We start from the raw sequence: 27,355 nt of genomic DNA, 5'->3' as shown, positions 1-27,355 counted from the left end.
AGACAGTTTAAGACATAACTCTCATGGAGAAAAGTCCGCATGGTGCTTATTGTGTTCGATGCCGATTCAATTTCTGTGTTTCATCAACACTCTGAAGGTCCGCAGATTACAGAATGCCTCCAGATGTGCTTCGGAAACTACCACTAGTCTTACAGTGAACGATCAAAGCGTAGACAGTTTAAGACATTACTCCCATGGAGAAAAGTCCGCATGGTGCTTATTGTGTTCAATGCCGATGCAATTTTTGTGTTTCATCAACACTCTGAAGGTCCACAGATTACAGAATGCCTCAAGATGTGCTTCGGAAACTACTACTAGTCTTCCAGTGTACGATCAAAGCGTCGACAGTTTAAGACATTACTCCCATGGAGAAAAGTCCGCATGGTGTTTATTGTGTTCAATGCCGATGATATTTTTGTGTTTCATCAACACTCTGAAGGTTCACATATTACAGAATGTATCCAGATGTGCTTCGGAAACTACTACTAGCCTTCCAGGGAGCGATCAATGCGTAGACAGTTTGAGACATTACTCCCATGGAGAAAATTCGGCATGGTGCTTATTGTGTTCAATGCCGACGCAATTTTTGTGTTTCATCAACACTCTGAAGGTCCACAGATTTCAGAATGCCTCCAGATGTGCTTCGGAAACTACTACTAGTCGTCCAGGGAACGATCAAAGCGTAGACAGTATAAGACATTACTCCCATGGAGAAAAGTCCGAATGGGGCTTATTGTGATCAATGACGATGCAATTTTTGTGTTTCATCAACACTCAGAAGGTCCAAATTTTACAGAATGCTTCCAGATGTGCTTCGGACACTACTACTAAATTCCAGTGTACGATGAAAGCGTAGACAGTTTAAGACATTACTACCATAGAGAAAGTTGCGCATGGTGCTTATTGTGTTAAATGCCGATGCAATTTTTGTGTTTCATCAACACTCTGAAGGTCCCCAGATTTCAGAAAGCATCCAGATATGCTTCGGAAACTACTACTAGTCTTACAGGGAACGATCAAAGCGTAGACAGTTTAAGACATTACTCCCATGGAGAAAAGTCCGCATGGTGCTTAGTGTCGTCAATGCGGATGCAATTTTCGTGTTTCATCAACACTCTGATGGTCCACAGATTACAGAATGCATCCAGATGTACTTCGAAAACTTCTACTAGTCTTCCATGGAACGATCAAATCGTAGACAGTTTAAGACATTACTCTCATGGGGAAAAGTCCGCATGGTGAATATTGTGTTCAATGCCGATTCAATTTCTGCGTTTCATCAACACTCTGAAGGTCCACAGATTACAGAATGCCTCCAGATGTGCTTCGGAAACTACCACTAGTCTTACAGTGAAAGATCAAAGCGTAGACAGTTTAAGACATTACTCCCATGGAGAAAAGTCCGCATGGTGCTTATTGTGTTCAATGCCGATGCAATTTTTGTGTTTCATCAACACTCTGGAGGTCCACAGATTACAGAATGCCTCCAGATGTGCTTCGGAAACTACTACTAGTCTTCCAGTGTACGATCAAAGCGTAGACAGTTTAAGACATTACTCCCATGGAGAAAAGCCCGCATGGTGATTATTGTGTTCAATGCCGATGCAATTTTTGTGTTTCATCAACACTCTGAAGGTCCACAGATTACAGAATGCCTCCAGATGTGCTTCGGAAACTACTACTAGTCTTCCAGTGTACGATCAAAGCGTAGACAGTTTAAGACATAACTCCCATGGAGAGAAGTCCGCATGGTGTTTTTTGTGTTCAATGCCGATGCAATTTTTGTGTTTCATCAACACTCTGAAGGTCCACAGATTACGGAATGCCTCCAGATGTGCATCGGAAACTACTACTAGTCTTCCAGTGAACGATCAAAGCGTAGACAGTTTAAGACATTACACTCATGGAGAAAAGTCCGCATGGTGCGTATTGTGTTAAATGCCGATGCAATTTTTGTGTTTCATCTACACTCTGAAGGTCCACAGATTACAGAATCCATCTAGATGTGCTTCGGAAACTACTACTAGTCTTCCAGTGTACGATCAAAGAGTAGACAGTTTAAGACATTACTCCCATGGAGGAAAGTCTGCATGGTGCTTATTTTGTTCAATGCCGATGTAATTTTTGTGTTTCATCAACACTCTGAATGTTCACAGATTTCAGAAAGCATCCAGATATGCTTCGGAAACTACTACTAGTCTTCCAGGGAACGATCAAAGCGTAGACAGTTTAAGACATTACTCCCATGGAGAAAAGTCCGCATGGTGTTCTTTGTGTTCAATGCCGATGCAATTTTTGTGTTTCATCAACACTCTGAAGGTCCACAGATTACAGAATGCCTCCAGATGTGCATCGGAAACTACTACTAATCTTCTAGTGTACGATCAAAAGCGTAGACAGTTTAAGACATTACTCCCATAGAGAAAGTTCCGCATGGTGCTTATTGTGTTAAATGCCGATGCAATTTTTGTGTTTCTTCTACACTCTGAAGGTCCACAGATTACAGAATGCATCCAGATGTGCTTCGGAAACTACTACTAGTCTTCCAGTGTACGATCAAAAAGTAGACAGTTTAAGACATTACTCCCTTGAAGGAAAGTCCGCATGGTGCTTATTTTGTTCAATGCCGATGTAATTTTAGTGTTTCATCAACACTCTGAAGGTCCACAGATTTCAGAAAGCATCCAGATATGCTTCGGAAACTACTACTAGTCTTCCAGGGAACGATCAAAGCGTAGACAGTTTAAGACATTACTCCCATGGAGAGAAGTCCGCATGGTGCTTATTGTGGCTAATGCGGATGCAATTTTCGTGTTTCATCAACACTCTGATGGTCCACAGGTTACAGAATGCATCCAGATGTACTTCGGAAACTTCTACTAGTCTTCCATGGAACGATCAAAACGTAGACAGTTTAAGACATTACTCTCATGGAGAAAAGTCCGCATGGAGATTATTGTGTTCAATGCCGATTCAATTTCAGCGTTTCATCAACACTCTGAAGGTCCACAGATTACAGAATGCCTCCAGATGTGCTTCGGAAACTACCATTAGTCTTACAGTGAAAGATCAAAGCGTAGACAGTTTAAGACATTACTCCCATGGAGAAAAGTCCGCATGGTGCTTGATGAGTTCAATGCCGATGCAATTTTTGTGTTTCATCAAAACTCTGGAGGTCCACAGATTACAGAATGCCTCCAGATGTGCTTCGAAAACTACTACTAGTCTTCCGGTGTACGATCAAAGGGTAGACAGTTTAAGACATTACTCCCATGGAGAAAAGACCGCATGGTGATTATTGTGTTCAATGCCGATGCAATTTTTGTGTTTCATCAACACTCTGAAGGTCCACAGATTACAGAATGCATCCAGATGTGCTTCGGAAACTACTACTAGTCATCCAGGGAACGTTTAAAGCGTAAACAGTTTAAGACGTTACTCTCATGGAGAAAAGTCCGCATGGTGCTTATTGTGTTCGATGCCGATTCAATTTCTGTGTTTCATCAACACTCTGAAGGTCCGCAGATTACAGAATGCCTCCAGATGTGCTTCGGAAAGTACTACTAGTCTTCCAGTGTACGATCAAAGAGAAGACACTTTAAGATATTACTCCCATGGATAAAAGTCCGCATGGTGATTATTGTGTTCAATGCCGATGCAATTTTTGTGTGTCATCAACACTCTGAAGGTCCACAGATCACAGAATGCATCCAGATGTGCTTCGGAAGCTACTACTAGTCTTCCAGGGAACGATCAAAGCGTAGACAGTTTAAGACATTACTCTCATGGAGAAAAGTCCGCATGGTGCATATTGTGTTCAATGCCGATGCAATTTCTGTGTTTCATCAAAACTCTGATGATCCACAGATTACAGAATGCATCCAGATGTGCTTCGGAAACTACTACTAGTCATCCAGGGAACGTTTAAAGCGTAGACAATTTAAGACATTACTCTCATGAAGAAAAGTCCGCATGGTGCTTATTGTGTACGATGCCGATTCAATTTCTGTGTTTCATCAACACTCTGAAGGTCCGCAGATTACAGAATGCCTCCAGTTGTGCTTCGGAAACTACTACTAGTCTTCCAGTGTACGATCAAAGCGTAGACAGTTTAAGACATAACTCCCATGGAGAAAAGTCCGCATGGTGTTTTTGTGTTCAATGCCGATGCAATTTTTGTGTTTCATCAACACTCTGAAGGTCCACAGATTACAGAATGCCTCCAGATGTGCATCGGAAACTGCTACTAGTCTTCCACTGAACGATCAAAGCGTAGACAGTTTAAGACATTACACTCATGGAGAAAAGGTTGCATGGTTCTTATTGTGTTCAATGCCGATGCAATTCTTGTGTTTTATCAACACTCTGAAGGTCCACCGATTACAGAATGCATCCAGATGTGCTTCGGAAACTACTACTAGACTTCCAGGAAACGAACAAAGCGTAGACAGTTTAAGACATTACTCTCATGGAGAAAAGTCCGCATGGTGCTTATTGTGTTCAACTCCGATGCAATTTCTGTGTTTCATCAACACTCTGAGGATCCACAGGTTACAGAATGCATCCAGATGTGCTTCGGAAACTACTACTAGTCATCCAGTGTACGATCAAAGCGTAGACAGTTTAAGACATTACTCCCATGGAGAAAAGTCCGCATGGTGTTTATTGTGTTAAATGCCGATGCAATTTTTGTGTTTCATCTACACTCTGAAGGTCCACAGATTACAGAATGCATCCAGATGTGCTTCAGAAACTACTACTAGTCTTCCAGTGTACGATCAAAGCGTAGACAGTTTAAGACATTACTCCCATGGAGAAAAGTCCGCATGGTGTTTATTGTGTTAAATGCCGATGCAATTTTTGTGTTTCATCTACACTCTGAAGGTCCACAGATTACAGAATGCATCTAGATCTGCTTCGGAAACTACTACTAGTCTTCCAGTGTACGATCAAAGAGTAGACAGTTTAAGACATTACTCCCATGGAGGAAAGTCCGCATGGTGCTTATTTTGTTCAATGCCGATGCAATGTTTGTGTTTCATCAACACTCTGAAGGTCCACAGATTACAGAATGCCTCCAGATGTGCATCGGAAACTACTACTAATCTTCTAGTGTACGATCAAAGCGTAGATAGTTTAAGACATTACTCCCATAGAGAAAGTTCCGCATGGTGCTTATTGTGTTAAATGCAGATGCAATTTTTGTGTTTCATCTACACTCTGAAGGTCCACACATTACAGAATGCATCCAGATGTGCTTCGGAAACTACTACTAGTCTTCCAGTGTACGATCAAAGCGTAGACAGTTTAAGACATAACTCCCATGGAGAAAAGTTCGCATGGTGCTTTTTGTGTTCAATGCCGATGCAATTTTTGTGTTTCATCAACACTCTGAAGGTCCACAGATTACGGAATGCCTCCAGATGTGCATCGGAAACTACTACTAGTCTTCCAGTGAACGATCAAAGCGTAGACAGCTTAAGACATTACACTCATGGAGAAAAGTCCGCATGGTGCTTATTGTGTTAAATGCCGATGCAATTTTTGTGTTTCATCTACACTCTGAAGGTCCACAGATTACCGAATGCATCCAGATGTGCTTCGGAAACTACTACTAGTCTTCCAGTGCACGATCAAAGAGTAGACAGTTCAAGCCATTACTCCCATGGAGGAAAGTCCGCATGGTGCTTATTTTGTTCAATGCCGATGTAACTTTTGTGTTTCATCAACACTCTGAATGTCCACAGATTTCAGAAAGCATTCAGATATGCTTCATAAACTACTACTAGTCTTCCAGGTAACGATCAAAGCGTAGACAGTTTAAGACATTACTCCCATGGAGAAAAGTCCGCATGGTCCTTATTGTGGTCAATGCCGATGCAATTTTCGTGTTTCATCAACACTCTGATGGTCCACAGATTACAGAATGCATCCAGATGTACTTCGGAAACTTCTACTAGTCTTCCAGTGTACGATCAAAGAGAAGACAGTTTAAGATATTACTCCCATGGATAAAAGTCCGCATGGTGATTATTGTGTTCAATGCCGATGCAATTTTTGTGTGTCATCAACACTCTGAAGGTCCACAGATTACAGAATGCATCCAGATGTGCTTCGGAAGCTACTACTAGTCTTCCAGGGAACGATCAAAGCGTAGACAGTTTAAGACTTAACTCTCATGGAGAAAAGTCCGCATGGTGCATATTGTGTTCAATGCCGATGCAATTTCTGTGTTTCATAAAACTCTGATGATCCACAGATTACAGAATGCATCCAGATGTGCTTCGGAAACTACTACTAGTCATCCAGGGAACGTTTAAAGCGTAGACAATTTAAGACATTACTCTCATGGAGAAAAGTCCGCATGGTGCTTATTGTGTTCGATGCCGATTCAATTTCTGTGTTTCATCAACACTCTGAAGGTCCGCAGATTACAGAATGCCTCCAGTTGTGCTTCGGAAACTACTACTAGTCTTCCAGTGTACGATCAAAGCGTAGACAGTTTAAGACATAACTCCCATGGAGAAAAGTCCGTATGGTGTTTTTGTGTTCAATGCCGATGCAATTTTTGTGTTTCATCAACACTCTGAAGGTCCAAAGATTACAGAATGCCTCCAGATGTGCATCGGAAACTACTACTAGTCTTCCAGTGAACGATCAAAGCGTAGACAGTTTAAGACATTACACTCATGGAGAAAAGTTTTCATGGTTCTTATTGTGTTCAATGCCGATGCAATTTTTTTGTTTTATCAACACTCTGAAGGTCCACCGATTACAGAATGCATCCAGATGTGCTTCGGAAACTACTACTAGACTTCCAGGAAACGATCAAAGCGTAGACAGTTTAAGACATTACTCTCATGGAGAAAAGTCCGCATGGTGCTTATTGTGTTCAACTCCGATGCAATTTCTGTGTTTCATCAACACTCTGAGGATCCACAGGTTACAGAATGCATCCAGATGTGCTTCGGAAACTACTACTAGTCATCCAGGGATCGTTTAAAGCGTAGACAGTTTAAGACATTACTCTCATGGAGAAAAGTCCGCATGGTGCTTATTGTGTTCGATGCCGATTCAATTTCTGTGTTTCATCAACACTCTGAAGGTCCACAGATTACACAACGCATCCAGATGTGCTTCAGAAACTACTACTAGTCTTCCAGTGTACGATCAAAGCGTAGACAGTTTAAGACATTACTCCCATGGAGAAAAGTTCGCATGGGGCTTATTGTGTTCAATGCCGATGCAATTTTTGTGTTTCATCAACACTGGGAAGTTCCACAGGTTACAGAATGCTTCCAGATGTGCTGCGGAAACTACTGGTAATCTTCCAGTGTACGATCAAATCGTAGACAGTTTAAGACATTACTCCCATAGAGAAAGTTCCGCAAGGTGCTTTTTGTGTTAAATGCCGATGCAATTTTTGTGTTTCATCTACACTCTGAAGGTCTACAGATTACAGAATGCATCCAGATGTGCTTCGGAAACTACTACTAGTCTTCCAGTGTACGATCAAAGAGTAGACGGTTTAAGACATTACTCCCATGGAGGAAAGTCCGCATGGTGCTTATTTTGTTCAATGCCGATGTAATTTTTGTGTTTCATCAACACTCTGAGGGTCCACAGATTTCAGAAAGCATCCAGATATGCTTCGGAAACTACTACTAGTAATCCAGGGAACGATCAAAGCGTAGACAGTTTAAGACATTACTCATATGGAGAAAAGTCCGCATGGTGCTTATTGTGGTCAATGCCGATGCAATTTTCGTGTTTCATCAACACTCTGATGGTCAACAGATTACAGAATGCATCCAGATGTACTTCGAAAACTTCTACTAGTCTTCCAGAGAACGATCAAATCGTAGACAGTTTAAGACACTACTCTCATGGAGAAAAGTCCGCATGCTGATTATTGTGTTCAATGCCGATTCAATTTCTGCGTTTCATCAACACTCTGAAGGTTACAGATTACAGAATGCCTTCAGATGTGCTTCGGAAACTACCACTAGTCTTACAGTGAACGATCAAAGCGTAGACAGTTTAAGACATTACTCCAATGGAGAAAAGTCCGCATGGTGCTTATTGTGTTCAATGCCGATGCAATTTTTGTGTTTCATCAACACTCTGGAGGTAAACAGATTACAGAATGCCTCCAGATGTGCTTCGGAAACTACTACTAGTCTTCCAGTGTACGATCAAAGCGTAGACAGTTTAAGACATTACTCCCATGGAGAAAAGTCCGCATGGTGATTATTGTGTTCAATGCCGATGAAATTTTTGTGTTTCATCAACACTCTGAAGGTCCACAGATTACAGAATACATCCAGATGTCCTTCGGAAGCTACTACTAGTCTTCCAGGGAACGATCAAAGCGTAGACAGTTTAAGACATTACTCTCTTGGAGAAAAGTCCGCATGGTGCATATTGTGTTCAATGCCGATGCAATTTCTGTGTTTCATCACCACTCTGAAGATCCACAGATTACAGAATGCATCCAGATGAGCTTCGGAAACTACTACTAGTCTTCCAGGGAACGTTTAAAGCGTAGACAGTTTAGGACATTACTCTCATGGAGAAAAGTCCGCATGGTGCTTATTGTGTTCGATGCCGATTCAATTTCTGTGTTTCATCAACACTCTGAAGGTCCGCAGATTACAGAATGCCCCCAGATGTGCTTCGGAAACTACTACTAGTCTTCCAGTGTACGGTCAAATCGTAGACAGTTTAAGACATTACTCCCATGGAGAAAAGTCCGCATGGTGTTTTTTGTGTTCAATGCCGATGCAATTTTTGTGTTTCATCAACACTCTGAAGGTCCACAGATTACAGAATGCCTCCAGACGTGCATCGGAAACTACTACTAATCTTCCAGTGTACGAGCAAAGCGTAGACAGTTTAAGACATTACTCCCATAGAGAAAGTTCCGCATGGTGCTTATTGTGTTAAATGCCGATGCAATTTTTATGTTTCATCTACACTCTGAAGGTCCACAGATTACAGAATGCATCCAGATGTGCTTCGGAAACTACTACTAGTCTTCCAGTGTACGATCAAAGAGTAGACAGTTTAAGACATTACTCCCATGGAGGAAAGTCCGCATGGTGCTTATTTTGTTCAATGCCGATGTAATTTTTGTGTTTCATCAACACTCTGAAGGTCCACAGATTTCAGAAAGCATCCAGATATGCTTAGGAAACTACTACTAGTCTTCCAGGGAACGATCAAAGCGTAGACAGTTTAAGACATTACTCCCATGGAGAGAAGTCCGCATGGTGCTTATTGTGGTCAATGCGGATGCAATTTTCGTGTTTCATCAACACTCTGATGGTCCACAGATTACAGAATGCATCCAGATGTACTTCGGAAACTTCTACTAGTCTTCCATGGAACGATCAAAACGTAGACAGTTTAAGACATTACTCTCTGGGAGAAAAGTCCGCATGGTGAATATTGTGTTCAATGCCGATTCAATTTCTGCGTTTCATCAACACCCTGAAGGTCCAGAGATTACAGAATGCCTCCAGATGTGCTTCGGAAACTACCACTAGTCTTACAGTGAAAGATCAAAGCGTAGACAGTTTAAGACATTACTCCCATGGAGAAAAGTCCGCATGGTGCTTATTGTGTTCAATGCCGATGCAATTTTTGTGTTTCATCAACACTCTGAAGGTCCACAGATTACAGAATGCCTCCAGATGTGCTTCGGAAACTACTACTAGTCTTCCAGTGTACGATCAAAGCGTAGACAGTTTAAGACATAACTCCCATGGAGAGAAGTCCGCATGGTGTTTTTTGTGTTCAATGCCGATGCAATTTTTGTGTTTCATCAACACTCTGAAGGTCCACAGATTACGGAATGCCTCCAGTTGTGCATCGGAAACTACTACTAGTCTTCCAGTGAACGATCAGAACGTAGACAGTTTAAGACACTACACTCATGGAGAAAAGTCCGCATGGTGCTTATTGTGTTAAATGCCGATGCAATTTTTGTGTTTCATCTACACTCTGAAGGTCCACAGATTACAGAATGCATCCAGATGTGCTTCGGAAACTACTACTAGTCTTCCAGTGTACGATCAAAGAGTAGACAGTTTAAGACATTACTCCCATGGAGGAAAGTCCGCATGGTGCTTATTTTGTTCAATGCCGTTGTAATTTTTGTGTTTCATCAACACTCTGAATGTCCACAGATTTCAGAAAGCATCCAGATATGTTTCGGAAACTACTACTAGTCTTCCAGGGAACGATCAAAGCGTAGACAGTTTAAGACATTACTCCCATTTAGAAAAGTCCGCATGGTGTTTTTTGTGTTCAATGCCGATGCAATTTTTGTGTTTCATCAACACTTTGAAGGTCCACAGATTACGGAATGCATCCAGATGTGCATCGGAAACTACTACTAGTCTTCCAGTGAACGATCAAAGCGTAGACAGTTTAAGACATTACACTCATGGAGAAAAGTCCGCATCGTGCTTATTGTGTTAAATGCCAATGCAATTTTTGTGTTTCATATACACTCTGAAGGTCCACAGATTACAGAATGCATCCAGATGTCCTTCGGAAACTACTACTAGTATTCCAGTGTACGATCAAAGAGTAGATAGATTAAGACATTACTCCCATGGAGGAAAGTCCCTATGGTGCTTATTTTGTTCAATGCCGATGTAATTTTTGTGTTTCATCAACACTATGAATGTCCACAGATTTCAGAAAGCATCCAGATATGTTTCGGAAACTACTACTAGTGTTCCAGGGAACGATCAAAGCGTAGACAGATTAAGACATTACTCCCATGGAGAAAAGTCCGCATGGTGCTTATTGTGGTCAATGCCGATGCAATTTTCGTGTTTCATCAACACTCTGAAGGTCCACAGATTTCAGAAGGCATCCAGATATGCTTCGGAAACTACTGCTAGTCTTCCAGGGAACGATCAAAGCGTAGACAGTTTAAGACATTACTCCCATGGAGAAAGGTCCGCATGGTGTTTTTTGTGTTCAATGCCGATGCAATTTTTGTGTTTCATCAACACTCTGAAGGTCCACAGATTACAGAATGCCTCCAGATGTGCATCGGAAACTACTACTAATCTTCTAGTGTACGACCAAAGCGTAGACAGTTTAAGACATTACTCCCATAGAGAAAGTTCCGCATGGTGCTTATTGTGTTAAATGCCGATGCAATTTTTGTGTTTCATCTACACTCTGAAGGTCCACAGATTACAGAATGCCTCCAGATGTGCATCGGAAACTACTACTAATCTTCTAGTGTACGACCAAAGCGTAGACAGTTTAAGACATTACTCCCATAGAGAAAGTTCCGCATGGTGCTTATTGTGTTAAATGCCGATGCAATTTTTGTGTTTCATCTACACTCTGAAGGTCCACAGATTACAGAATGCATCCAGATGTGCTTCGGAAACTACTACTAGTCTTCCAGGGAACGATCAAAGCGTAGACAGTTTAAGACATTACTCTCATGGAGAAAAGTCCGCATGGTGCATATTGTGTTCAATGCCGATGCAATTTCTGTGTTTCATCAACACTCTAAAGGTCCACAGATTACAGAATGCATCCAGATGTGCTTCGGAAACTACTACTAGTCATCCAGGGAACGTTTAAAGCGTAGACAGTTTAAGACATTACTCTCATGGAGAAAAGTCCGCATGGTGCTTATTGTGTTCGATGCCGATTCAATTTCTGTGTTTCATCAACACTCTGATGGTCCGCAGATTACAGAATGCCTCCAGTTGTGCTTCGGAAACTACTACTAGTCTTCCAGTGTACGATCAAAGCGTAGACAGTTTAAGACATAACTCCCATGGAGAAAAGTCCGCATGGTGTTTTTTGTGTTCAATGCCGATGCAATTTTTGTGTTTCATCAACACTCTGAAAGTCCACAGATTACAGAATGCCTCCAGATGTGCATCGGAAACTACTACTAGTGTTCCAGGGAACGATCAAAGCGTAGACAGATTAAGACATTACTCCCATGGAGAAAAGTCCGCATGGTGCTTATTGTGGTCAATGCCGATGCAATTTTCGTGTTTCATCAACACTCTGAAGGTCCACAGATTTCAGAAGGCATCCAGATATGCTTCGGAAACTACTGCTAGTCTTCCAGGGAACGATCAAAGCGTAGACAGTTTAAGACATTACTCCCATGGAGAAAGGTCCGCATGGTGTTTTTTGTGTTCAATGCCGATGCAATTTTTGTGTTTCATCAACACTCTGAAGGTCCACAGATTACAGAATGCCTCCAGATGTGCATCGGAAACTACTACTAATCTTCTAGTGTACGACCAAAGCGTAGACAGTTTAAGACATTACTCCCATAGAGAAAGTTCCGCATGGTGCTTATTGTGTTAAATGCCGATGCAATTTTTGTGTTTCATCTACACTCTGAAGGTCCACAGATTACAGAATGCATCCAGATGTGCTTCGGAAACTACTACTAGTCTTCCAGGGAACGATCAAAGCGTAGACAGTTTAAGACATTACTCTCATGGAGAATAGTCCGCATGGTGCATATTGTGTTCAATGCCGATGCAATTTCTGTGTTTCATCAACACTCTAAAGGTCCACAGATTACAGAATGCATCCAGATGTGCTTCGGAAACTACTACTAGTCATCCAGGGAACGTTTAAAGCGTAGACAGTTTAAGACATTACTCTCATGGAGAAAAGTCCGCATGGTGCTTATTGTGTTCGATGCCGATTCAATTTCTGTGTTTCATCAACACTCTGATGGTCCGCAGATTACAGAATGCCTCCAGTTGTGCTTCGGAAACTACTACTAGTCTTCCAGTGTACGATCAAAGCGTAGACAGTTTAAGACATAACTCCCATGGAGAAAAGTCCACATGGTGTTTTTTGTGTTCAATGCCGATGCAATTTTTGTGTTTCATCAACGCTCTGAAGGTCCACAGATTACAGAATGCCTCCAGATGTGCATCGGAAACTACTACTAGTATTCCAGTGAACGATCAAAGCGTAGACAGTTTAAGACATTACTCTCATGGAGAAAAGTCCGCATGGTGCTTATTGTGTTCAATTCCGATGCAATTTCTGTGTTTCATCAACACTTTGAAGATCCACAGATTACAGAATGCATCCAGATGTGCTTCGGAAACTACTACTAGTCTTCCAGGGAACGATTAAAGCGTAGACAGTTTAAGACATTACTCTCAGGGAGAAAAGTCCGCATGGTGCTTATTGTGTTCAATGCCGATTCAATTTCTGTGTTTCATCAACACTCTGAAGTTCCGCTGATTACAGAATGCCTCCAGATGTGCTTCGGAAACTACTACTAGTCTTCCAGTGTACGATCAAAGCGTAGACAGTTTAGGACATTACTCCCATGGAGAAAAGTCCGCATGGAGCTTTTTGTGTTCAATGCCGATGCAATTTTTGTGTTTCATCAACACTCTGAAGGTCCACAGATTACAGAATGCCACCAGATGTGCATCGGAAACTACAACTAGTCTTCCAGTGAACGATCAAAGCGTAGACTGTTTAAGGCATTATTCTAATGGAGAAAAATTGGCATGGTGCTTATTGTGTTCAATGCTGATGCAATTTCTGTGTTTCATCAACACTCTGAGGATCCACAGATTACAGAATGCATCCAGATGTTCTTCTGAAACTACTACTAGTCTTCCAGGGAACGATCAATGCGTAAACAGTTTAAGACATTACTAACATGGAGAAAACTCCGCATGATGTTTATTGTGTTCAATGCCGATGCAATTTTTGTGCTTCATCAACACTCTGAAGTTCCACAGATTACAGAATGCATGCAGATGTGCTTCGGAAACTACTACTAGTCTTCCAGGGAACGATCAAAGCGTAGACAGTTTTTAGACATTACTCCCATGGAGAAAAGTTCGCATGGTGCTTATTGTGTTCAATGCCGATGCAATTTCTGTGTTTCATCAACACTCTGAAGGTATACAGATTACAGAATGCCTCCAGATGTGCTTCGGAAACTACTGCTAGTCTGCCAGTGAACGATCACAGCTTAGACAGTTTAAGACATTACTCTCATGGAGAAAGGTCCGCATGGTGATTATTGTGTTCAATGCCGATTCAATTTCTGTGTTTCATCAACACTCTGAAGGTCCACAGATTACAGAATGCATCCAGATGTACTTCGGAAGCTACAACTAGTCTTCCAGTGAACGATCAAAGCGTAGACAGTTTAAGACACTACTCTCATGGAGAAAAGTCCGCATGGTGCTTATTGTGTTCAATGCCGATTCAATTTCTGTTTTTCATCAACACTCTGAAGGTCCACAGATTACAGAATGCATCCAGATGTTCTTCGGAAACTACCACTAGTCTTCCAGTGTACAATCAAAGCGTAGAAAGTCTAAGACATTACCCCCATGGAGAAAAGTTCGCATGGTGCTTATTGTGTTCAATGCCGATGCAATTTCTGTGTTTCATCAACACTTTGAAGATCCACAGATTACAGAATGCATCCAGATGTGCTTCGGAAACTACTACTAGTCTTCCAGGGAACGATTAAAGCGTAGACAGTTTAAGACATTACTCTCAGGGAGAAAAGTCCGCATGGTGCTTATTGTGTTCAATGCCGATTCAATTTCTGTTTTTCATCAACACTCTGAAGGTCCACAGATTACAGAATGCATCCAGATGTTCTTCGGAAACTACCACTAGTCTTCCAGTGTACAATCAAAGCGTAGAAAGTCTAAGACATTACTCCCATGGAGAAAAGTTCGCATGGTGCTTATTGTGTTCAATGCCGATGCAATTTCTGTGTTTCATCAACACTCTGAAGGTATACAGATTACAGAATGCCTCCAGATGTGCTTCAGAGACTACTGCTAGTCTTCCAGTGAACGATCACAGCTTAGACAGTTTAAGACATTACTCTCATGGAGAAAAGTCCGCATGGTGCTTATTGTGGTCAATGCGGATGCAAATTTCGTGTTTCATCAACACTCTGATGGTCCACAGATTACAGAATGAATCCAGATGTACTTCGGAAACTTCTACTAGTCTTCCATGGAACGATCAAAACGTAGACAGTTTAAGACATTACTCTCATGGAGAAAAGTCCGCATGGTGAATATTGTGTTCAATGCCGATTCAATTTCTGCGTTTCATCAACACCCTGGAGGTCCACAGATTACAGAATGCCTCCAGATGTGCTTCGGAAACTACCACTAGTCTTACAGTGAAAGATCAAAGCGTAGACAGTTTAAGACATTACTCCCATGGAGAAAAGTCCGCATGGTGCTTATTGTGTTCAATGCCGATGCAATTTTTGTGTTTCATCAACACTCTGGAGGTCCACAGATTACAGAATGCCTTCAGATGTGCTTCGGAAACTACTACTAGTCTTCCAGTGTACGATCAAAGCGTAGACAGTTTAAGACATTACTCCCATGGAGAAAAGCCCGCATGGTGATTATTGTGTTCAATGCCGATGCAATTTTTGTGTTTCATCAACACTCTGAAGGTCCACAGATTACAGAATGCCTCCAGATGTGCTTCGGAAACTACTACTAGTCATCCAGGGAACGTTTAAAGCGTAGACAGTTTAAGACATTACTCTCATGGAGAAAAGTCCGCATGGTGCTTATTGTGTTCGATGCCGATTCAATATCTGTGTTTCATCAACACTCTGAAGGTCCGCAGATTACAGAATGCCTCCAGATGTGCTTCGGAAACTACTACTAGTCTTCCAGTGCACGATCAAAGCGTAGACAGTTTAAGACATAACTCCCATTGAGAGAAGTCCGCATGGTGTTTTTTGTGTTCAATGCCGATGCAATTTTTGTGTTTCATCAACACTCTGAAGGTCCACAGATTACGGAATGCCTCCAGTTGTGCATCGGAAACTACTACTAGTCTTCCAGTGAACGATCAAACCGTAGACAGTTTAAGACATTACACTCATGGAGAAAAGTCCGCATGGTGCTTATTGTGTTACATGCCGATGCAATTTTTGTGTTTCATCTACACTCTGAAGGTCCACAGATTACAGAATGCATCTAGATGTGCTTCGGAAACTACTACTAGTCTTCCAGTGTACGATCAAAGAGTAGACAGTTTAAGACATTACTCCCATGGAGGAAAGTCCGCATGGTGCTTATTTTGTTCAATGCCGTTGTAATTTTTGTGTTTCATCAACACTCTGAATGTCCACAGATTTCAGAAAGCATCCAGATATGTTTCGGAAACTACTACTAGTCTTCCAGGGAACGATCAAAGCGTAGACAGTTTAAGACATTACTCCCATGGAGAAAAGTCCACATGGTGTTTTTTGTGTTCAATGCCGATGCAATTTTTGTGTTTCATCAACACTTTGAAGGTCCACAGATTACGGAATGCCTCTAGATGTGCATCGGAAACTACTACTAGTCTTCCAGTGAACGATCAGAGCGTAGACAGTTTAAGACATTACACTCATGGAGAAAAGTCCGCATCGTGCTTATTGTGTTAAATGCCAATGCAATTTTTGTGTTTCATATACACTCTGAAGGTCCACAGATTACAGAATGCATCCAGATGTCCTTCGGAAACTACTACTAGTATTCCAGTGTACGATCAAAGAGTAGATAGTTTAAGACATTACTCCCATGGAGGAAAGTCCCTATGGTGCTTATTTTGTTCAATGCCGATGTAATTTTTGTGTTTCATCAACACTATGAATGTCCACAGATTTCAGAAAGCATCCAGATATGTTTCGGAAACTACTACTAGTGTTCCAGGGAACGATCAAAGCGTAGACAGATTAAGACATTACTCCCATGGAGAAAAGTCCGCATGGTGCTTATTGTGGTCAATGCCGATGCAATTTTCGTGTTTCATCAACACTCTGAAGGTCAACAGATTACAGAATGCATCGAGATGTACTTCGGAAGCTTCTACTAGTCTTCCAGGGAACGATCAAAACGTAGACAGTTTAAGACATTACTCTCATGGAGAAAAGTCCGCATGGTGATTATTGTGTTCAATGCCGATTCTATTTCTGCGTTTCATCAACACTCTGGAGGTCCACAGATTACGGAATGCCTCCGGATGTGCTTCGGAAACTACCACTAGTCTTACAGTGAACGATCAAAGCGTAGACAGTTTAAGACACTACTCCCATGGAGAAAAGTCCGCATGGTGCTTATTGTGTTCAATGCAGATGCAATTTTTGTGTTTCATTAACACTCTGGAGGTCCACAGATTACAGAATGCCTCCAGATGTGCTTCGGAAACTACTACTAGTCTTCCAGTGTACGATCAAAGAGTAGACAGTTTAAGACATTACTCCCATGAATAAAAGTCCGCATGGTGATTATTGTGTTCAATGCCGATGCAATTTTTGTGTTTCATCAACACTCTGAAGGTCCACAGATTACAGAATGCATCCAGATGTGCTTCGGAAGCTACTACTAGTCTTCCAGGGAACGATCAAAGCGTAGACAGTTTAAGACATTACTCTCATGGAGAAAAGTCCGCATGGTGCATATTGTGTTCAATGCCGATGCAATTTCTGTGTTTCATCAACACTCTGAAGGTCCACAGATTACAGAATGCATCCAGATGTGCTTCGGAAACTACTACTAGTCATCCAGGGAACGTTTAAAGCGTAGACAGTTTAAGACATTACTCTCATGGAGAAAAGTCCGCATGGTGCTTATTGTGTTCGATGCCGATTCAATTTCTGTGTTTCATCAACACTCTGAAGGTCCGCAGATTACAGAATGCCTCCAGTTCTGCTTCGGAAACTACTACTAGTCTTCCAGTGTACGATCAAAGCGTAGACAGTTTAAGACATAACTCCCATGGAGAAAAGTCCGCATGGTGTTTTTTGTGTTCAATGCCGATGCAATTGTTGTGTTTCATCAACACTCTGAAGGTCCACAGATTACAGAATGCCTCCAGATGTGCATCGGAAACTACTACTAGTATTCCAGTGAACGATCAAAGCGTAGACAGTTTAAGACATTACTCTCATGGAGAAAAGTCCGCATGGTGCTTATTGTGTTCAATTCCGATGCAATTTCTGTGTTTCATCAATACTTTGAAGATCCACAGATTACAGAATGCATCCAGATGTGCTTCGGAGACTACTACTAGCCTTCCAGGGAACGATTAAAGCGTAGACAGTTTAAGACATTACTCTCAGGGAGAAAAGTCCGCATGGTGCTTATTGTGTTCAATGCCGATTCAATTTCTGTGTTTCATCAACACTCTGAACTTCCGCTGATTACAGAATGCCTCCAGATGTGCTTCGGAAACTACTACTAGTCTTCCAGTGTACGATCAAAGCGTAGACAGTTTAGGACATTACTCCCATGGAGAAAATTCCGCATGGAGCTTTTTGTGTTCAATGCCGATGCAATTTTTGTGTTTCATCAACACTCTGAAGGTCCACAGATTACAGAATGCCACCAGATGTGCTTCGGAAACTACTACTAGTCTTCCAGTGTACGATCAAAGCGTAGACAGTTTAAGACATAACTCCCATTGAGAGAAGTTCGCATGGTGCTTATTGTGTTCAATGCCGATGCAATTTCTGTGTTTCATCAACACTCTGAAGGTATACAGATTACAGAATGCCTAAAGATGTGCTTCGGAAACTACTGCTAGTCTGCCAGTGAACGATCACAGCTTAGACAGTTTAAGACATTACTCTCATGGAGAAAGGTCCGCATGGTGATTATTGTGTTCAATGCCGATTCAATTTCTGTGTTTCATCAACACTCTGAAGGTCCACAGATTACAGAATGCCTCCAGATGTACTTCGGAAGCTACAACTAGTCTTCCAGTGAACGATCAAAGCGTAGACAGTTTAAGACACTACTCTCATGGAGAAAAGTCCGCATGGTGCTTATTGTGTTCAATGCCGATTCAATTTCTGTTTTTCATCAACACTCTGAAGGTCCACAGATTACAGAATGCATCCAGATGTTCTTCGGAAACTACCACTAGTCTTCCAGTGTACAATCAAAGCGTAGAAAGTCTAAGACATTACCCCCATGGAGAAAAGTTCGCATGGTGCTTATTGTGTTCAATGCCGATGCAATTTCTGTGTTTCATCAACACTTTGAAGATCCACAGATTACAGAATGCATCCAGATGTGCTTCGGAAACTACTACTAGTCTTCCAGGGAACGATTAAAGCGTAGACAGTTTAAGACATTACTCTCAGGGAGAAAAGTCCGCATGGTGCTTATTGTGTTCAATGCCGATTCAATTTCTGTTTTTCATCAACACTCTGAAGGTCCACAGATTACAGAATGCATCCAGATGTTCTTCGGAAACTACCACTAGTCTTCCAGTGTACAATCAAAGCGTAGAAAGTCTAAGACATTACTCCCATGGAGAAAAGTTCGCATGGTGCTTATTGTGTTCAATGCCGATGCAATTTCTGTGTTTCATCAACACTCTGAAGGTATACAGATTACAGAATGCCTCCAGATGTGCTTCAGAGACTACTGCTAGTCTTCCAGTGAACGATCACAGCTTAGACAGTTTAAGACATTACTCTCATGGAGAAAAGTCCGCATGGTGCTTATTGTGGTCAATGCGGATGCAATTTTCGTGTTTCATCAACACTCTGATGGTCCACAGATTACAGAATGAATCCAGATGTACTTCGGAAACTTCTACTAGTCTTCCATGGAACGATCAAAACGTAGACAGTTTAAGACATTACTCTCATGGAGAAAAGTCCGCATGGTGAATATTGTGTTCAATGCCGATTCAATTTCTGCGTTTCATCAACACTCTGAAGGTCCACAGATTACAGAATGCCTCCAGATGTGCTTCGGAAACTACCACTAGTCTTACAGTGAAAGATCAAAGCGTAGACAGTTTAAGACATTACTCCCATGGAGAAAAGTCCGCATGGTGCTTATTGTGTTCAATGCCGATGCAATTTTTGTGTTTCATCAACACTCTGGAGGTCCACAGATTACAGAATGCCTTCAGATGTGCTTCGGAAACTACTACTAGTCTTCCAGTGTACGATCAAAGCGTAGACAGTTTAAGACATTACTCCCATGGAGAAAAGCCCGCATGGTGATTATTGTGTTCAATGCCGATGCAATTTTTGTGTTTCATCAACACTCTGAAGGTCCACAGATTACAGAATGCCTCCAGATGTGCTTCGGAAACTACTACTAGTCATCCAGGGAACGTTTAAAGCGTAGACAGTTTAAGACATTACTCTCATGGAGAAAAGTCCGCATGGTGCTTATTGTGTTCGATGCCGATTCAATATCTGTGTTTCATCAACACTCTGAAGGTCCGCAGATTACAGAATGCCTCCAGATGTGCTTCGGAAACTACTACTAGTCTTCCAGTGCACGATCAAAGCGTAGACAGTTTAAGACATAACTCCCATTGAGAGAAGTCCGCATGGTGTTTTTTGTGTTCAATGCCGATGCAATTTTTGTGTTTCATCAACACTCTGAAGGTCCACAGATTACGGAATGCCTCCAGTTGTGCATCGGAAACTACTACTAGTCTTCCAGTGAACGATCAAACCGTAGACAGTTTAAGACATTACACTCATGGAGAAAAGTCCGCATGGTGCTTATTGTGTTACATGCCGATGCAATTTTTGTGTTTCATCTACACTCTGAAGGTCCACAGATTACAGAATGCATCTAGATGTGCTTCGGAAACTACTACTAGTCTTCCAGTGTACGATCAAAGAGTAGACAGTTTAAGACATTACTCCCATGGAGGAAAGTCCGCATGGTGCTTATTTTGTTCAATGCCGTTGTAATTTTTGTGTTTCATCAACACTCTGAATGTCCACAGATTTCAGAAAGCATCCAGATATGTTTCGGAAACTACTACTAGTCTTCCAGGGAACGATCAAAGCGTAGACAGTTTAAGACATTACTCCCATGGAGAAAAGTCCACATGGTGTTTTTTGTGTTCAATGCCGATGCAATTTTTGTGTTTCATCAACACTTTGAAGGTCCACAGATTACGGAATGCCTCTAGATGTGCATCGGAAACTACTACTAGTCTTCCAGTGAACGATCAGAGCGTAGACAGTTTAAGACATTACACTCATGGAGAAAAGTCCGCATCGTGCTTATTGTGTTAAATGCCAATGCAATTTTTGTGTTTCATATACACTCTGAAGGTCCACAGATTACAGAATGCATCCAGATGTCCTTCGGAAACTACTACTAGTATTCCAGTGTACGATCAAAGAGTAGATAGTTTAAGACATTACTCCCATGGAGGAAAGTCCCTATGGTGCTTATTTTGTTCAATGCCGATGTAATTTTTGTGTTTCATCAACACTATGAATGTCCACAGATTTCAGAAAGCATCCAGATATGTTTCGGAAACTACTACTAGTGTTCCAGGGAACGATCAAAGCGTAGACAGATTAAGACATTACTCCCATGGAGAAAAGTCCGCATGGTGCTTATTGTGGTCAATGCCGATGCAATTTTCGTGTTTCATCAACACTCTGAAGGTCAACAGATTACAGAATGCATCGAGATGTACTTCGGAAGCTTCTACTAGTCTTCCAGGGAACGATCAAAACGTAGACAGTTTAAGACATTACTCTCATGGAGAAAAGTCCGCATGGTGATTATTGTGTTCAATGCCGATTCTATTTCTGCGTTTCATCAACACTCTGGAGGTCCACAGATTACGGAATGCCTCCGGATGTGCTTCGGAAACTACCACTAGTCTTACAGTGAACGATCAAAGCGTAGACAGTTTAAGACACTACTCCCATGGAGAAAAGTCCGCATGGTGCTTATTGTGTTCAATGCAGATGCAATTTTTGTGTTTCATTAACACTCTGGAGGTCCACAGATTACAGAATGCCTCCAGATGTGCTTCGGAAACTACTACTAGTCTTCCAGTGTACGATCAAAGAGTAGACAGTTTAAGACATTACTCCCATGAATAAAAGTCCGCATGGTGATTATTGTGTTCAATGCCGATGCAATTTTTGTGTTTCATCAACACTCTGAAGGTCCACAGATTACAGAATGCATCCAGATGTGCTTCGGAAGCTACTACTAGTCTTCCAGGGAACGATCAAAGCGTAGACAGTTTAAGACATTACTCTCATGGAGAAAAGTCCGCATGGTGCATATTGTGTTCAATGCCGATGCAATTTCTGTGTTTCATCAACACTCTGAAGGTCCACAGATTACAGAATGCATCCAGATGTGCTTCGGAAACTACTACTAGTCATCCAGGGAACGTTTAAAGCGTAGACAGTTTAAGACATTACTCTCATGGAGAAAAGTCCGCATGGTGCTTATTGTGTTCGATGCCGATTCAATTTCTGTGTTTCATCAACACTCTGAAGGTCCGCAGATTACAGAATGCCTCCAGTTCTGCTTCGGAAACTACTACTAGTCTTCCAGTGTACGATCAAAGCGTAGACAGTTTAAGACATAACTCCCATGGAGAAAAGTCCGCATGGTGTTTTTTGTGTTCAATGCCGATGCAATTGTTGTGTTTCATCAACACTCTGAAGGTCCACAGATTACAGAATGCCTCCAGATGTGCATCGGAAACTACTACTAGTATTCCAGTGAACGATCAAAGCGTAGACAGTTTAAGACATTACTCTCATGGAGAAAAGTCCGCATGGTGCTTATTGTGTTCAATTCCGATGCAATTTCTGTGTTTCATCAATACTTTGAAGATCCACAGATTACAGAATGCATCCAGATGTGCTTCGGAAACTACTACTAGCCTTCCAGGGAACGATTAAAGCGTAGACAGTTTAAGACATTACTCTCAGGGAGAAAAGTCCGCATGGTGCTTATTGTGTTCAATGCCGATTCAATTTCTGTGTTTCATCAACACTCTGAACTTCCGCTGATTACAGAATGCCTCCAGATGTGCTTCGGAAACTACTACTAGTCTTCCAGTGTACGATCAAAGCGTAGACAGTTTAGGACATTACTCCCATGGAGAAAATTCCGCATGGAGCTTTTTGTGTTCAATGCCGATGCAATTTTTGTGTTTCATCAACACTCTGAAGGTCCACAGATTACAGAATGCCACCAGATGTGCTTCGGAAACTACTACTAGTCTTCCAGTGTACGATCAAAGCGTAGACAGTTTAAGACATAACTCCCATTGAGAGAAGTTCGCATGGTGCTTATTGTGTTCAATGCCGATGCAATTTCTGTGTTTCATCAACACTCTGAAGGTATACAGATTACAGAATGCCTAAAGATGTGCTTCGGAAACTACTGCTAGTCTGCCAGTGAACGATCACAGCTTAGACAGTTTAAGACATTACTCTCATGGAGAAAGGTCCGCATGGTGATTATTGTGTTCAATGCCGATTCAATTTCTGTGTTTCATCAACACTCTGAAGGTCCACAGATTACAGAATGCCTCCAGATGTACTTCGGAAGCTACAACTAGTCTTCCAGTGAACGATCAAAGCGTAGACAGTTTAAGACACTACTCTCATGGAGAAAAGTCCGCATGGTGCTTATTGTGTTCAATGCCGATTCAATTTCTGTTTTTCATCAACACTCTGAAGGTCCACAGATTACAGAATGCATCCAGATGTTCTTCGGAAACTACCACTAGTCTTCCAGTGTACAATCAAAGCGTAGAAAGTCTAAGACATTACCCCCATGGAGAAAAGTTCGCATGGTGCTTATTGTGTTCAATGCCGATGCAATTTCTGTGTTTCATCAACACTTTGAAGATCCACAGATTACAGAATGCATCCAGATGTGCTTCGGAAACTACTACTAGCCTTCCAGGGAACGATTAAAGCGTAGACAGTTTAAGACATTACTCTCAGGGAGAAAAGTCCGCATGGTGCTTATTGTGTTCAATGCCGATTCAATTTCTGTGTTTCATCAACACTCTGAACTTCCGCTGATTACAGAATGCCTCCAGATGTGCTTCGGAAACTACTACTAGTCTTCCAGTGTACGATCAAAGCGTAGACAGTTTAGGACATTACTCCCATGGAGAAAATTCCGCATGGAGCTTTTTGTGTTCAATGCCGATGCAATTTTTGTGTTTCATCAACACTCTGAAGGTCCACAGATTACAGAATGCCACCAGATGTGCTTCGGAAACTACTACTAGTCTTCCAGTGTACGATCAAAGCGTAGACAGTTTAAGACATAACTCCCATTGAGAGAAGTTCGCATGGTGCTTATTGTGTTCAATGCCGATGCAATTTCTGTGTTTCATCAACACTCTGAAGGTATACAGATTACAGAATGCCTAAAGATGTGCTTCGGAAACTACTGCTAGTCTGCCAGTGAACGATCACAGCTTAGACAGTTTAAGACATTACTCTCATGGAGAAAGGTCCGCATGGTGATTATTGTGTTCAATGCCGATTCAATTTCTGTGTTTCATCAACACTCTGAAGGTCCACAGATTACAGAATGCCTCCAGATGTACTTCGGAAGCTACAACTAGTCTTCCAGTGAACGATCAAAGCGTAGACAGTTTAAGACACTACTCTCATGGAGAAAAGTCCGCATGGTGCTTATTGTGTTCAATGCCGATTCAATTTCTGTTTTTCATCAACACTCTGAAGGTCCACAGATTACAGAATGCATCCAGATGTTCTTCGGAAACTACCACTAGTCTTCCAGTGTACAATCAAAGCGTAGAAAGTCTAAGACATTACCCCCATGGAGAAAAGTTCGCATGGTGCTTATTGTGTTCAATGCCGATGCAATTTCTGTGTTTCATCAACACTTTGAAGATCCACAGATTACAGAATGCATCCAGATGTGCTTCGGAAACTACTACTAGTCTTCCAGGGAACGATTAAAGCGTAGACAGTTTAAGACATTACTCTCAGGGAGAAAAGTCCGCATGGTGCTTATTGTGTTCAATGCCGATTCAATTTCTGTTTTTCATCAACACTCTGAAGGTCCACAGATTACAGAATGCATCCAGATGTTCTTCGGAAACTACCACTAGTCTTCCAGTGTACAATCAAAGCGTAGAAAGTCTAAGACATTACTCCCATGGAGAAAAGTTCGCATGGTGCTTATTGTGTTCAATGCCGATGCAATTTCTGTGTTTCATCAACACTCTGAAGGTATACAGATTACAGAATGCCTCCAGATGTGCTTCAGAGACTACTGCTAGTCTTCCAGTGAACGATCACAGCTTAGACAGTTTAAGACATTACTCTCATGGAGAAAAGTCCGCATGGTGCTTATTGTGGTCAATGCGGATGCAATTTTCGTGTTTCATCAACACTCTGATGGTCCACAGATTACAGAATGAATCCAGATGTACTTCGGAAACTTCTACTAGTCTTCCATGGAACGATCAAAACGTAGACAGTTTAAGACATTACTCTCATGGAGAAAAGTCCGCATGGTGAATATTGTGTTCAATGCCGATTCAATTTCTGCGTTTCATCAACACCCTGAAGGTCCACAGATTACAGAATGCCTCCAGATGTGCTTCGGAAACTACCACTAGTCTTACAGTGAAAGATCAAAGCGTAGACAGTTTAAGACATTACTCCCATGGAGAAAAGTCCGCATGGTGCTTATTGTGTTCAATGCCGATGCAATTTTTGTGTTTCATCAACACTCTGGAGGTCCACAGATTACAGAATGCCTTCAGATGTGCTTCGGAAACTAGTACTAGTCTTCCAGTGTACGATCAAAGCGTAGACAGTTTAAGACATTACTCCCATGGAGAAAAGCCCGCATGGTGATTATTGTGTTCAATGCCGATGCAATTTTTGTGTTTCATCAACACTCTGAAGGTCCACAGATTACAGAATGCCTCCAGATGTGCTTCGGAAACTACTACTAGTCATCCAGGGAACGTTTAAAGCGTAGACAGTTTAAGACATTACTCTCATGGAGAAAAGTCCGCATGGTGCTTATTGTGTTCGATGCCGATTCAATTTCTGTGTTTCATCAACACTCTGAAGGTCCGCAGATTACAGAATGCCTCCAGATTTGCTTCGGAAACTACTACTAGTCTTCCAGTGTACGATCAAAGCGTAGACAGTTTAAGACATAACTCCCATTGAGAGAAGTCCGCATGGTGTTTTTTGTGTTCAATGCCGATGCAATTTTTGTGTTTCATCAACACTCTGAAGGTCCACAGATTACGGAATGCCTCCAGTTGTGCATCGGAAACTACTACTAGTCTTCCAGTGAACGATCAAACCGTAGACAGTTTAAGACATTACACTCATGGAGAAAAGTCCGCATGGTGCTTATTGTGTTACATGCCGATGCAATTTTTGTGTTTCATCTACACTCTGAAGGTCCACAGATTACGGAATGCCTCTAGATGTGCATCGGAAACTACTACTAGTCTTCCAGGGAACGATCAAAGCGTAGACAGTTTAAGACATTACTCCCATGGAGAAAAGTCCACATGGTGTTTTTTGTGTTCAATGCCGATGCAATTTTTGTGTTTCATCAACACTTTGAAGGTCCACAGATTACGGAATGCCTCTAGATGTGCATCGGAAACTACTACTAGTCTTCCAGTGAACGATCAAAGCGTAGACAGTTTAAGACATTACACTCATGGAGAAAAGTCCGCATCGTGCTTATTGTGTTAAATGCCAATGCAATTTTTGTGTTTCATATACACTCTGAAGGTCCACAGATTACAGAATGCATCCAGATGTCCTTCGGAAACTACTACTAGTATTCCAGTGTACGATCAAAGAGTAGATAGTTTAAGACATTACTCCCATGGAGGAAAGTCCCTATGGTGCTTATTTTGTTCAATGCCGATGTAATTTTTGTGTTTCATCAACACTATGAATGTCCACAGATTTCAGAAAGCATCCAGATATGTTTCGGAAACTACTACTAGTGTTCCAGGGAACGATCAAAGCGTAGACAGATTAAGACATTACTCCCATGGAGAAAAGTCCGCATGGTGCTTATTGTGGTCAATGCCGATGCAATTTTCGTGTTTCATCAACACTCTGAAGGTCAACAGATTACAGAATGCATCCAGATGTACTTCGGAAACTTCTACTAGTCTTCCAGGGAACGATCAAAACGTAGACAGTTTAAGACATTACTCTCATGGAGAAAAGTCCGCATGGTGATTATTGTGTTCAATGCCGATTCTATTTCTGCGTTTCATCAACACTCTGGAGGTCCACAGATTACGGAATGCCTCCGGATGTGCTTCGGAAACTACCACTAGTCTTACAGTGAACGATCAAAGCGTAGACAGTTTAAGACACTACTCCCATGGGGAAAAGTCCGCATGGTGCTTATTGTGTTCAATGCAGATGCAATTTTTGTGTTTCATTAACACTCTGGAGGTCACAGATTACAGAATGCCTCCAGATGTGCTTCGGAAACTACTACTAGTCTTCCAGTGTACGATCAAAGAG

The sequence above is a fragment of the Schistocerca gregaria genome, chromosome 9, assembly GCF_023897955.1.
Source record: "Schistocerca gregaria isolate iqSchGreg1 chromosome 9, iqSchGreg1.2, whole genome shotgun sequence".
In the NCBI taxonomy this organism is placed as follows: Eukaryota; Metazoa; Arthropoda; class Insecta; order Orthoptera; family Acrididae; genus Schistocerca; species Schistocerca gregaria.
Note: the sequence above shows the minus strand (reverse complement) of the source record.